Source organism: Strigops habroptila, chromosome 1 (genome assembly GCF_004027225.2).
Source record: "Strigops habroptila isolate Jane chromosome 1, bStrHab1.2.pri, whole genome shotgun sequence".
Classification (NCBI taxonomy): Eukaryota; Metazoa; Chordata; class Aves; order Psittaciformes; family Psittacidae; genus Strigops; species Strigops habroptila.
Genome location: NC_044277.2, coordinates 9,462,181 through 9,476,414, shown reverse-complemented (window position 1 = coordinate 9,476,414; position 14,234 = coordinate 9,462,181). Strand labels below are relative to the sequence as shown.

At 44.4% G+C, this 14,234-nt stretch overlaps 1 protein-coding gene across 4 annotated transcripts in view; it reads right to left on the bottom strand.

Annotated features, from left to right (window-relative positions):
• CYRIB (CYFIP related Rac1 interactor B) overlaps positions 1-14,234 on the bottom strand; it is a 101,065-nt gene that overhangs the window by 68,716 nt on the left and 18,115 nt on the right. Inside the window, exon 1 of one of the 4 annotated variants that reach the window (XM_030479384.1) lies at positions 10,912-11,226. The exons of 2 other annotated variants lie outside the window; for them this stretch is intronic. The gene's annotated coding sequence lies outside the window, so the exon portion shown is untranslated. Of the gene's footprint in view, positions 1-10,911; positions 11,227-14,234 lie in introns of those variants that run through there. One more of the 4 variants, XM_030479415.1, reaches the window with a different exon arrangement.

Here is a 14,234-nt window from a genome sequence, read left to right as displayed (position 1 = left end):
GGAGGAGGGGCAGGGGGAAGAAAAAAAATGGAAGTTCAGAGACACAATTCAAACAATTTCCTTTTCAGGCAGTTGTAGCCTCAACTTTGTAGAGATGATCGCAAGTATTAATGATGCTACAGAGCAGCACTGGGATAACAACCAGAGCTATTGCAATACTGAATTAGATGCTGCTGGTAACAGTTACTCTAAACATCTTGGCTTTATGAGTATTCAGGGGAGAATAAAGCAGAGCAAAGTATGATTGGTAAAAACAAAAGAAAACACAAAGAATGTGACCTATGTCAGGTATTTCCTGAAATATGAGCAAGAAGTTCTACATAAACACCAAAAATAAAAGAGGATTAGAAAGGACAGAGCAGTAAGAGTGAAACTATCTGATGAGACACAACCCAAGAGCATGAACCCTTCCAGTTACTCGTACTGCAGTGCTCACAGCGGGACACAGCCCATCCTGTAACAGCAGCCTCAGCAATTTATGAAGCAGAACGCAGCTGGCAGGAGTAAGGAAGAGATGATGTTACACACAATAACTGGCTGGTAAGAGAAGAAAATGCTTTTATGAGGTGCTCTCCTTCAAGTGAAGGGCAGCAAATGAAGTGTGGAAATCTGTACTCAGGATCTCCTAGGGCAAGGGAGAATGAATACCTTAACTGAACTGGGTTTAAACTGAACAAAACACTACACGAGAGCACAAATACTCTAAAGAATTAGGGTATAACATATCAAGCTAAATGGTCAGACATCTCTATCAAGCCTTTCACTCACCGTCTTCATCTATTTCCCTTAACTTCCAAAGCTGAGTTGTAACACCAGCTCAAGCTAAGATTGAATACAGTCCTTGGAAACCAAAGATATGATGAAGTACCAACATAAAATAGCTTATTTTTCCTTATGATTATGTTATTAGGAAGTATCTTGAACTGTTAATTCAGATCTGTGCTCATTTACAACACAATCAAAATGAAACACCCATTCCTTTTGCCAAGAGCAGCATTTTACCAGGACTAAAGTAAATACATGTAGTTGGTTTTTTTTCTAGCACTGATTGAGAACCAGGAAACAGACCAGTTCTAAGCACAACAATTGTGCTTTTCATTTTAAAGACAGCATTTGGCTTTCAAATTTATTTTTTGATATGCAAAGCTACTAAGACCAAAGACGACATGTTCTCGGAGGAAGTTAAAGCTATAGAATTGTGGAAGCCAAACACAAATTACTTGAAGTTAGTAAGTGATTTGGGGTTCTTTTTCTGAAGCTCTTGCATATACATTAACACCACAAAATTAAGCAGCATTGAGTCATACTGGCGGTGCTGTAAAGCCAACACATAGTGAAGACTGAACCGTATTGTACTTGGTGTTTATTATTTCCTGACAACTGTCAGCAGCACAGAGCGTGCCCTGATGCTTGTCCGGCAGCAGAGAGGTTCTGCCCTCACCAGATGCAACAGGAGCAGAAGCAAAGCCCATATCACTGGTACCAAAACAGAGGCTTGAAACTCACTGAAGTATTTTGGCCAGCGACTAAAATATTAGTTGCCTAAAAATCAAATGTGTGCTCTACATCAGCTCAAATCTGCTTGGGATACAAAGTGCCCTACTTGAGATGTAATATAGGAAACTACACCGAACAGCATGCAGACACACATGCAAGTAGATGGTTGCACATGTTTATAGACATACAACCACATATAAAAACCTATACACAGAGAGTAACTATCAGATACAAACTGATCATCACCTTATTGCGTTCCCATCCTCTCAGGACATGGTTGTTGAGTTGGGGGGGAGGGGGGAAGGGTGTTTGTTTTCTTTTCTTTCTTCCTTTTTAAGCAAAGTTTTATCATGACTGTACTTCCTTCTTTTTTAGTGCTGCTACTCCCAGCTCCCTCCTGACTCACCCACACGTAGCTGTGCTTCAGCATGTTGCACTTCACGTTCTTTTATGAAGTGTCACTACAATTCTTACTTGAACTGAAGATACTTCAATTGCATAAACCCACCCACAGAGGTAAAGGTGGGCAGAGCTGACACATCACGTAACTAAACACACAAAAAGCCTACGTAAGGCCACAAAACAGCACCTGAGGCTCTTATTGTTTAAAATCTTTGTTTAGGGGTCCTTTTCCACATGAAAGTACCTCTAGTTTGAACACTGTTTTGTCATACACCCAGTATCACATCAGAAGCCAGCTGCGCTCTAAGAAAACCAGAGTACAGATTGACTTTTCAGCTCAAAAGGACTCCTGTTATCGTTCCCCTCCCCAACCAGGGAGAAAAATCTCTACTCTAAGACCAAGAAAGAGATTTGCTACCACTGAATACAAAGCCTTCAAGAGAAAGCAAGTTTCCACCAAACTTAATCTACAGCAAAAGCGTTCCTAGTCCTGCTAGCTGCGAAGCTGATCAGCCAAATATTAACTGAACATAAGCCAACACAGTAGGCCTGGCAAGGAAAGGCAAAGAAACACAGCTCCATCAGCAGAGGCTGTTCTTTTCTTTCCCCAGGAGTAAAGACTTCTTTCTTTCTTTATATAGTCTGCAGTTTTCTAACCAACATAAGCCTCATTCACAGTATTTCTCTTAAGACTTTTTACCCCCTCCTTCTACCAGCAGAGAAACAGCAGCTTTCTACTCCTTACATTGGCTGATAGGTTTTTGCTTCTAAAGAGAAACTTGAGAAGCCACAAGGCTCTACAGAACAGAAAGAGCTTCTGGTTCCTCCCTTCCAGTGGCTGGAGTAGGCCAGAACGATCAGTCAAATTAAACAGCTAAGCAGAGCTATGTGGACAACAGAGACCCCCAACTGAAATATAAAGATCAGCTTATTCCTCCTCCTTTCACCATAACTGAGAGGAAGGAATTCATTGCCCACAGTTCTGTTAATAAAGCTGCAGCACTTTGACTTTTCCATAACATTTAAACACTAAAAAGAGGTGTATTTTTACAACCCATGGCAGTTTGGCCCTAAAGCTGTGCGAGTGCAGCACAGCTAAGGAAGGCAACCATCTGCATCAAGACCAAAAGTTTGCAGGCACTGCTAACACCAGAGTATGAGTTCAGGAGAGTCACACAGTGCCTGAATTAATCCTTTCTCATTTCTCTGAAAAAGCAACAGATTCATACAAGAAGAAACTCGAAATAACTTTGCCTTCTTGACAGAATTAAATGGCCACATGCTGCTGCTGCAATAAACAGAATGACCTCGAGCACTGCCACGTTCTCCACTTTGGTTACAGCAGCTACATGTCCAAAGGGACTGAGAATGAGCAGAACAAGTGTGAAGTCAGACTACAGTATTAAAATGGAATCACAGGCAGAGAAAACCAGCAAGTTCAATGGGGATGTGGCTGCAATATGTAAACTAGTCTAAAAAGACTCAGGTTCCAGTCATTTCTAACCATGCAAAACCAGCTGAACTTCTCTTCTTTGTGCCTTTGGTCCTCATGTGAAATAGGAAACAAACCACTTCCTCATCTCACTAGACCATTCTGATAATAAGTAACTGTAGAGAGAGCCAGCATTAGACTCTCCAAGAGGAAATTCACTGCATCTCTGCAGCAATGTAGCAAAAGCACAGTACTGCACTAAGCAAGGAAGAAAAACTATTGAGCGCTTGTTCACCAGCCACTTCATCGTTGGGATAAATCAAGGGTCCTAATGGAAGAACTGGAACACAATTATGTATTCAAGGCTTCCTGCTTTCGGCAGTTTCTTTACTTTTGAGCACTGTTTTGCAGCCTAACAGGAAAGGCCAAGTATAAACTCTTAACTAGGAGATGAGCCTGAACAGTTCATCCTCATAGCTACATGGCACATCGCCACAATCAGAACCACTTGCTCACAACACCAATTTCTACCACTTGGAGATACGTATTAAGCTAAAGTGGTGAAAACACCATGGTTACTAATGGCAATGGACAAAACTCAGCATGATTTATTTCGCTGTAGTCCCATCCTTACAGTTTTTCTCACTCTACTTTGAACATTCCAAGTTCCCCGTCCAACAGACTTATCTGCCTTCTTTATAAAAATCCCAGCGCCTGCTCTCACTTCTCCTGTCCAGCCTTCTCCCCATCAGCTCCCTTTCATGCATTTTCTTTGTCCAGCAAATCCCCATTTCCCTTGCTGTCCCCAAGATCCTGGGTAAGAAGCAGCATCATACCCACACACTCCCCCTGTACCTGCCAACAAGCTCCCAAACCAACTTCTCTGATAGTTTTTGAACAACTTTTCTCCCCAGCTCAGTCCCAGATTCTACTTAATGTTCTTCCCTGCTTTCAGCCCAGAGTAAGCTGCTGCTTCAGTTAACTGCTGTCGCTCCTCACCTCAGTCGTCTCCATCCAAACCCATTTCTTCTCCCATGCTTCCTGGCTGGATACATGTTTATTAGAGCATGAGTTTTCATAGGACTGTAAATGGGGTCAGACTGAGGCCCATCCTGGGCTAGGGACAGGGAGTGAAGCAAAGCAAGAGGCATAAACCCTGCAAAAACACTCTGCTGTAAAGCTGAGGCACACTACAACTATTTGAAGAGCTGTCAAAAGATTTTAAGACTCCAGTTACAACATCTGTTTCCAAGCCTCATTTTTGGCACCTACTGAAGTAGTTTGAGTGAAATTCCTTTGAAAACCTGACACAATATTAACATCAATATTATAAAACATTATTTGCTTAAAGTATTAGGTCTTAATCAGTAGCCTCCTCCACTGCCATTTACTAGCCCTACTGCCAGGCCCACTTACAGTAAGTTCCCCGTTGGGACAAGATTTTGCCCTATGTTTATTAAGAAGCCATAGTTACAAGAAGAGTTTCACCATCACAAACTTGCACATTGCTAAACCCAGAAACTTCAGAAAAGAGAAGAAAATAAGCCAGGTTTTGTTAATCTAGTTTAAGTTCTTGTGAAATCATCCTCCGAACTTCAAGCCTGGGCATACCAACTAGGGCATGTTGTTCTGCTACCGCTGCTAAGAAATTAATTCAGCTCTGAACTCGGAGATGTAAAGGAAGGAACAGTTTAAGCACTTAAAGTACTGGTTTAGTAGTCGGGAGGATATGACTTTAGCCAGTTGCACATGGGAGCAAGCAGCGAGTTATCTTCTACAAGAAGTACACAGAGCAAAAAACTGTCATCACAATTCAACTGCCTGATCAGCTGGTAAATCCACATCTCTCCACATGAGACTTCTACAAACAAGCAGGAAACCTGAACTCTATTAACTACTACCCATACGCAAATAAGGCTCTGCCTCGTCTATGATTTTCATTTAGATAAAAGGTCAGCAATTTTATCTTTGAGATGAAGCCTCATCAAGTCCAGTGGTTACATATTTCACTTCCACATTAAGCACAAACAGTTTCAAATAACCATATGTCTCAGCACATAAAAGGTGCAAAGGTAACAGAAAGAAGGGAACTGGCTTTTCATGCCCACAATGTGCTTTGCCTGAGAAGTTTCACTTTTAGGGACAATCAGGAAGGTTTTGTTTTTAACAAACAGGAGCTACGAATCCATTCCTAATTCTTACAGCTTTTCAGAGCAGCAGTGCTGTAATTCACGAAACTACTACGTCTTCTTTTCCCCCAGTAAACAGTTCAAATTAATTTGTACATCAGAAGCTGAAACAAACCCCTTTGTTGTCCAAAACAAAAAGACAAGAGCTCCCTTTCCCTGTGAGGATGTTACCCTCGAGACCGCTGCCATAAAAAGGAAAACCAGCCATCACCCGGTGCCACACCTGACTGGAAGAATACACAATTAGACCCAACTTTTGAAGTTATACAACTGCTAGAGCCACTCAGCACAGAAACAGGGCCTTCCAGTCAGCTAATTTACAACTAGGGCTCCTAGAACTCATCTATTACCTTGTACAGCACTCCAGAAAAAGTTACTCATGCTAACACTCCATTTAATTTAATCATCTGGTACTAAAGGAGAACCAGAATTGCCTCATGGCTGAATTTAAGAGTCTTTTGAACTATGCCAGTTAAACAGAATTTGCTCACAGAGCAGCCTCCTGCTACTGGGGAATGGTTAAGCCCCGTAGTTTGAAGCAAAAAGTGCTTTTAAAAATGTATCTAGGCCACTGTTCTGCTGGGCTGTCTTATATAGAAAGTGATTACCCATAGAAAACTCTTTTTGCCTGGTAGTCACTGATTCAGGTAAAGCATTTGCTGATGGGAATCAGCTTCCAGACAAACGTATTAACTGCCTACAGGATCAAGCTTTAGGTTTTGGTGTGGGTGGCAGACGAAGGCCTGTTTTGCAAGGAGAGCTATTTCTGTAGCTACAGCCACACCAACCTGAACACACTCACTCTCACAAGTTAAGCTGTCCCAGACCCAATTACACTGTTTGCACAGGGACCACCTGGGAATCCCAAATGCTGTAGATAAAAGCCAGAGAATCAGCCAAACACTTAGAAAACAAGCCCACAAACCATAGAGTGTTTCCACTGAGCAGAACAAAAATGAATCCTCCCATACATACATTATTAAAGGAAACTGGTTTTATAGACATTGAGACTGTACTTCTGTACAATCTCTGTTTCAGAAATATTTAGTCCCCAATTCTCCCTAAAGTCCCATGCTGATTTTTGTGTAGTAAAAAAAGATGCTGGCTTGGGTCAGTCCTACATCATTCCTCAAATGCAATACTAGAACTTTAGGTTAGTGCAAACAAGGCAAACAACATCTGTGGTAGACACCAAAGAGCCAATACCTGCCGAGGTTGTATAAACATAAAAACTCTTTTTCTAGGTGCTGAAAATGTTAAAGGACACTCCACAACATTAGGTCTGGTACCAAAAATCCTTTTACAAATCAATGTCATGGCCGGTATCAGTATTTCCAGAGTTAACTAGAAGTAAATTACTAAACCACCTGATTCAGGAGCAACAGTAAATGAAGATGGCAGCACACCCAGATGCCAAGGGTCCTAACAACAGATGTGAGTTCATAAGCCACACGCACCGAGCAGGACACCGTCAGCCTTCACCTCACATCTACAACTACCTTGAAAATCAAACTCTCATGAATGAAAGGCAAAAGCATGCACTGTTTTACTTACACCTCTCAATATGCTTTGTCTGTAACTAGTTTCGCTATTTCCACAGCAAAGGTATTGTCTGTGCATCAGGCTTTCATGTGACCCAGACAACAAAATGCCATTTCTAAAAAGGAGAATGCAATTAAAAGCACAGAAGATGAGGAACACACAAGAAAAGGCTGTCCATAAAAATACTTGCAGCTTTACCTAGTCAGTTCTAAAACTGCTCATTGTTGTTGGTTTCTGTTAGGCTCTGCTGTTTCTATAACTGCAATGCCCATCCCTCCAGTAAGCACTGGAATTGCAAACGTCAAACAGTGCCTATATAACAGATCCTATGACTCTCAGCAAATTTGAGACAGTTTGAAACACTCTGCCAGCTGCAGCAGCCAACTTGTGGCACTCCACAGAACACTCCTGAATCACAGAAGGGGGGGAAACTGAGGTGAATTTTAAGAGATCCTAACATTAAATCAAATCAGCTCCCATCTTCACACACATGAAGAGAGAGGCAGACTTCTCCACATTAGGTAGAGGTAAATTTCCCACAATCACATGGAAAAAAAATGCTAATACACCTGAGTTTATAGGTCCATAGATTAATACTAAAGGAAAGTTTACAAGATACACAAGAGAACCATTTATTTCAAAGTGCTCTCGACACATGCAAGTGAATGGGAGCAGAAATGAGGTCAAAAGGTGCCTACAACTGGCCAGCACATACAGTTGGAAAATTATTTGGAATGAACCTCACTCTGCCTGACTGGTGCATGGACTTCAGGTGCCGCAGCCAGGAAGCAGTGCCAAGGCTTCACGGGCCCCAGCACCTAACTCCTTCCAGCCCAAGCACAGTTCCCTCACATCCCCAGTCCCCTCACCCTCATCAACTCTGGAGCCATGTGGATAGACCTGGAGGGATTCAGCTGGACCAAAGGGACTACTGGGATGATGCTGCTTCCTGGTGTAAGCACAGGAGTGGGCACTGCCTTCAAACCCTGTGTGGGTTCAGCATACATGCATTCACTTGGGCTGCATGCTTCACCTGTAGCACATTCTCTTGACAGCTGATAGTCCGTGAGATGTAATTTGACAACACAAAGTATTGCAGCTTTGAAGATGTATTTTCAAATATTTTTATGAGGAGTAGGTCTCATAAAATTGATTTATAATATACTTCAGGGTAGTTAACATTACCTTTAACAGACAGGAGACATTCTTCTCAACTTAAGCCTATCTATACCAATGATTAAAGCTCTTGGTGTAACTATAAGAGCAAGCTTTTAGGAAGGACAAAGGTGACAACCCCGATTTACACCAGGACCATTATTTCTTCAATTAAAACACACAAACAAAACACCACACGCACAAACCTGACTGCTTAAAAACCAGCTCTGACTTCTTGCACGTAAGCTTTCATTTTGCCTGTCTCTACTACAGGGTATGCATTAGTTCCATCCATGCCCCCAGCTGGCAGGCAGTAACAGAAAAGAAAAGCCAGCAAGGGCACTGCAGGCTGTTTGTGTATCTGTATTCTCCCAGATACACAGCGAGGGGAAAATAAAACCAGTTATGTTTACCATGCCTAAGCAGCTACAGAAACCCAAAGTGGCCCCTACATATGCTTTTCCAAATGACAAAGCCAATTTCTGTTACCATATCACTCAATAATTCAGTAAGCAGCAACACAAATATTCCCCACCCTTCTGTCTCTTTATAGGATTAATTCCAAGTGTCTAGAAAGCACTGTTAGAAGTCTGTGCACAGACACCTTGAATTAAGTTCCCCACATAACTGTCCCTAAACTATTTTACCAATCACATTCAATTAATTTCAAAATCAATTATTTTGCTAAGATACACAACTACTGCAAGACACATTAAAACTGTTTCCTTTTTCTCTCTACCCAGACATTAAGACTCCCACAGAACCCAGATATGAGGACAGGACAGTTCTGTGCACAAGAACATCATGTTTTCCACAGGCAGCGAGGTTCCCACAGGAGAGGTTTCAGATGAAGAGGCAGAGAATTCCAAAAGACAATCTCTTCAGTAATCCCTCACCTCAGGTGGCCCCAGCTAAATTGCAAACAATGAAGAAAATCTAGAGCACCTGATGGCAAATGGAAGTTGTATAACAGAAGGGATCAAATTCATTCCTCACCTTCATACAACCATGGTGCTTCTTGACAAGGATATTTTAAAGCAGATTCTGGATCACTTCTTTCTATAGCCCCTACTCTCTGACAGCTAACACATGCAATAAGAAATCTGACAGCGTGACTTGGATAAAAGCCCCTATCTTCTACTGAAAGCTTGTATTTCAGCAACGGAATAATCTCTGTACACCAGACAACCCATTCCTACTTCATGGAATGGCCATATCTTATTCAAGTGATTTAGGATTTTACTGTTAAAGTTGCCAAAAAGAACTGAAGATGTTTTGCAAAACAATGCCCTTTGCTAAACAAACATATTTGTCAGGTAGAACCTTCTAAGTTTGGATTCACATTCCAACCTTGACAACAGTAACCTCAGCATAATGACTAAATGTCTTCTGCCCAATACTCCTGGCTGCCATGACCTACTACAGAAAATGCTGGTTTACTTACAGCTATATTTAAAGTCCATGCAGTCAGAGCACAAAAAAAGAAAACCATTTTTGTCAGAGGGGGAAGTCTGTGCAAAACAGACTTTGCAGATTTTAGCAATAGAAACAGTAATAAGGAACACAGATTATGAGATGAATCTAGAAAACGTTTTACTGGCTTGAGGAATAACACACATGCTATTCAACACTTGTATTTCCATACTGTGCTAACAGAAATTCAGGATGACAGGTTGGACATGTCACTAAGACTCCAGTATCGCAGCAGAAGGACAGCTGTCACACTGCCACTGACATGTGGAACCAGGACACAGATGCAACGGAACAGAAGAATTTAAACACACTTCAAGAACCTTCATAACAGTCTCTTGGTTTCTTTAGTATCCAAAATGTTTCTGCGAAGAAACTTCTTATATTTTACCACCACACAAGATTCAATATCACATTAAAAAGTAACAAAACAGCACCGAGCTGCACAAGTCCTTATTCTCAAACAGCACAGCAAAGAAATAAAACCCAATTACAAATTGATTTTATCAGCTATTTAAATGAATAGGTTAGAAACAACACCCTCCGATCACAGCTTCTTAATTCACCTTAACCCTACCTGGACCTACAGCCCCAGCATCCCAGCTACAGCGCACAGACCTGCAGGATACACCCTGACTATGACAAATTCGCAGCGGTTTCCGTGCTCCGCTTCGCGCACTGCACGGTTCGGCTACCATCCGAAGGGCTGCAATGGCCCTTCTCGAGGTGCCCTCCTCCCGGTTAACCATTAACGCTGTCACTCCGTCTCTCCGCACCGGCCCGGCGGGCGGGGGACGCGCCCTCAGCCCCCGCCACAAGCCGGGGGAGCCGCCGGCACTCGCACCTCCGCCTCCGACCCTCCGCGGCGAGGGGAAGGAGCCCCGGAGCAGGGTTATTTACCACAGGGTAGATCCCGGCCATCCGCGAGGTCTCCCCCAAGGCGACGCCGCCGCTGCTTGTCCCCGCCGCGGGAGGGAGGCCGCAGCCCCCTCCTCACCCCGCCACCGAGCTGAGCGGCCGGCGCTGCGGGGCGAAGCTGCGGCGGGACGGGGCGCGGAGCTGCGGCGGGCTGAGGCGTGGGGGAAGAGCAACAGATGGGAGCCGCGTCCCCTCACGGGCAGGCAGAGGCCGCGCCGCCGGGGATGAGGCGAGGATGAAGCGCCGCGCCCGGCCGCTCCCCCCACACACACACACCCCGCCGCCCTCCGCGCCACTGACACTCACCGAGCCGCGCTGCGGGCGGGAGCGGGAGCCGGGGCCGCCGCCTCCCCCCCGGCTCGGGCGGAGGCAGCGACAGCAGCGGCGCGGCCGGAGCCCGCGCAGGGCAGGGGCGCGATGGCGGCGCCGGGGGAAGGGGGGGGAAGGAAGGAAGGGGAGGGGGCGCGAGCTGCACGGCACCGCGGGGCACCGGCCGTGCGGGCGGGCGTGCGATGACCCGGATGTACGAGCGGTGAGGGAAAAGGGGAGGGGAGGGGTGGGGGGGGTGAGGGGGGAGCCAGCAGGTGACTGCGCAAGCGCGCCAGGCTGCCAGCGCACTGCGCATGCACCTGCTTCGACTCCGAGTGTCTCGGGCAGGGGCGGGGAGCGGAATAGGGGCGGGCGGGCAGGGGAGGCGGCGGTGGGTCAGCCCCCTTAAAGGGGCCGCCATCTTCCCGCAGCGCCTGGGTGCGGGGCGGGAGAGCCCCGCCGCATCCCCAGCTTCGCATAACAGCGCTTTAAAGCCATTAGTTTAACGTTATGGATCGTGGTTTAAGCCGGTTTTGTGATTTTGGTGGGGTTTTTTGTAATAAAGCCTGGCTCAGGGGCTTTGGGTGTCTGCGCCTGGCAAAGCCGGGGTGGCAAGGAAAAGAAGGCGCCTTGTTTGTGAAAGCGGGGTCGCTGACTGGAAGTCGTGCCAAAATTGCTGCCCAGGTGGATGTGTTAGATCTAAGCAAACATAAACTGGGAAGTTGCATCACCCAGCAAGTGCTGGAAGAACGTCCCGCTGCTCTAAGGGCTGATGCCACAGTGCTCTCCGTCTCCCCTAAAATAGATGGGCAAAATGTGTTAAGAAACACAAAAATACTTTTCAAGGGCATTTCATGGAGTTAATGATGTGATTTCCTCTCTGTACACATCCTACTGGCTTCACTTCTTACTTGCCTGTATCGCAGCTCGGCTTTTGGTGTCCCTACATGGCGACATCACACACCCTGAGCTACCTGTACTGCTGGTGCAGGTAGATTTGCCAAAGCAGAGGGGAAGCACAAATAACCTTGTTTGGGGCTTGCTTCATTAGTAAAATTACACATATCATAGAATCATGGAATGGTTTGGGTTGAAGGGACCTTAAAGACAATCCAGTTCCAACCCCCTGCCATGGGCAGGGACACCTTCCACTAGAGCAGGTACCATACGGATACAGCCAAGACAAAACTCCTGGCAGCCTCAAACGGCAGAGCGTTACCATTGGCAAAGGTGATTATTCAATCTGAAAGAGGCAGATCGACCACCCAAAAGTCTAACCGCTTCTCCTACTTTCTCTTCAGAAGCTGAATATCACTTTGATAATTGCCAATTCTTAGTGAATACCAAGTTCCCCCAAAACCACTTTGAGAAAGAATGAAAATGGAAAGGATCTCAGAGGTTTATTTATATGTCAATGTATTTATCTTCTTTTTATTTTCATACCTGTACATACATTGACTTAAACTGATAAACTTAGTTCCTCTCATCAGTTGGTACGATTCAAGATAACATGGATAGACTACACTAATTAATAACTTTAAACTATTGTAGATAAAAGAGTATCCTGGGATATAAAGGAAGCCATTTGTGAGTATAGTTGCGCTGCAAGACCTGCTTGATGAACTCAAAGGAAATCACTGCACTTTGGTTCAATCCTTGGGTAACACTCAGGCAAGACCAGGGCTGCAACACCATGTACCTGTTGGCTGCCTTTGCCTAAGCAGGGAAAGGGGAGTGCTCAGGCAAGCCCCGGAGGCTCCTAGAGGTTTGTATAGATTGGAGCAGATAGAGGAGATGGCCAAGAAGATATGAAAGAAGATTTCCACAGAAGCAGCTTGGGCATAATAACTGAAGAGATGTGCCAGTACTGCTTGTGCTTGCTTTGTGTAAGAGAGTATGCTCAACTAAGTGCTTGACATGACTTTCCACTTCTACAGAAAGGAGTTTTTGCAACTAGACCATACAGATTTTGGGGTGTAACTGATGCACCCGAGATGATGGCAGGTCACTGCCTCTTCTTCTCTGAAGTCTGCAGGCCTTTCCGAGTCTGTGTGCCAGGCAGGAAGCAACCCAGATCCACGGAACTGAATTCAAGGGAAGCAGAATCATGCTCTGAGTCCATTCACGTTGGACTTGTTACCATGTGGGCTTAACACAAACCTCGGGGCTCTAACCTCTCATGCAACAGAACTTTGTTGTGTTACACAGAGCTAAGGAAACCATACACCCAGTCTTAGGGTTGAATGATTTTTGATGCTTGTAACGCTATAAATTGCTTGAGGCTTGGCAGGGTGGGGTGAGACAAGGAGAATTTCCCACTGGAACCATAAGCAGGTTTATAATACTACTTACTCTTTAGGGCTCTCCAAAACTGTAAGGTATCCTTGGTTTGGATCTCTCATCTTTCACAAGTACAAGTAAGAATACCCAGACCCTGAGCATCACCAGTGTTTTAACAGCAGCCGTGTACTAAGACATCCACATTCCATGTAATAATTGAAGCATAAAAAAATGATTGAACACTCTGGAAAATGCTGCATGACTAAAAATCCACAGATTTTCTGTTAGTTCTGCCTTCACTTTTAATTTAATTGCTCCTTCTCAATAGAAAATTATTTTACCAGGTTATTAGTGTGATAAATCTAAAAAACAAAATTAGAGATTGCATTTGACAGCTCGTATCATAAAGGAGTGGTAACAGAACATAACTGCTCTTGCGCTGCTCAATGACTGTGGATTGTTTTGGTAGTAGGAGTACTGCTGCCAGGTAGGTATAGCTGACATGTAGGAAAGAAAACAAGTCAGAACGTTTTCATCACGCAAAGATTATTGAGTTCCAGATGTATTGTTGGATGTATATGGACTGTATACGTGTGTGTGTATACCAGTGACAAAAGATGGCTTTATTTTATGTCTAGATGGCCAGGCAGGTAATTAAAACCACAGAAGCAAACCTGCCCTTAGGTGCCACGCACAGTTAGAATACTACTCTTAAGCCTAATGGTAGCCTAGGGGAGAAAGACCGAAGGAGAAAAGGAAGTCATCATCCTCCTCTCCCATTTGTACTCAGCAGGGACAATAGGGCCCACTGTCCATGGACAACAGCCTTGTTTGTCCTGTTCCATTACATGGATGAAAATAGAAAGTAAGCATCCTAAACCCAAAGATATTTATATACGTATATATGATTTTCAAAGAGAGGAGATTTCTTACATTGAAATGTCAAGAATGGCAAAGAGGGGCAGCTCTGCAGAGATCCCTTGTTCTGCTGTTGTGGTTCACAGCACTTTCAGTTTCGGATAAAGCCAACATCAGGTTTT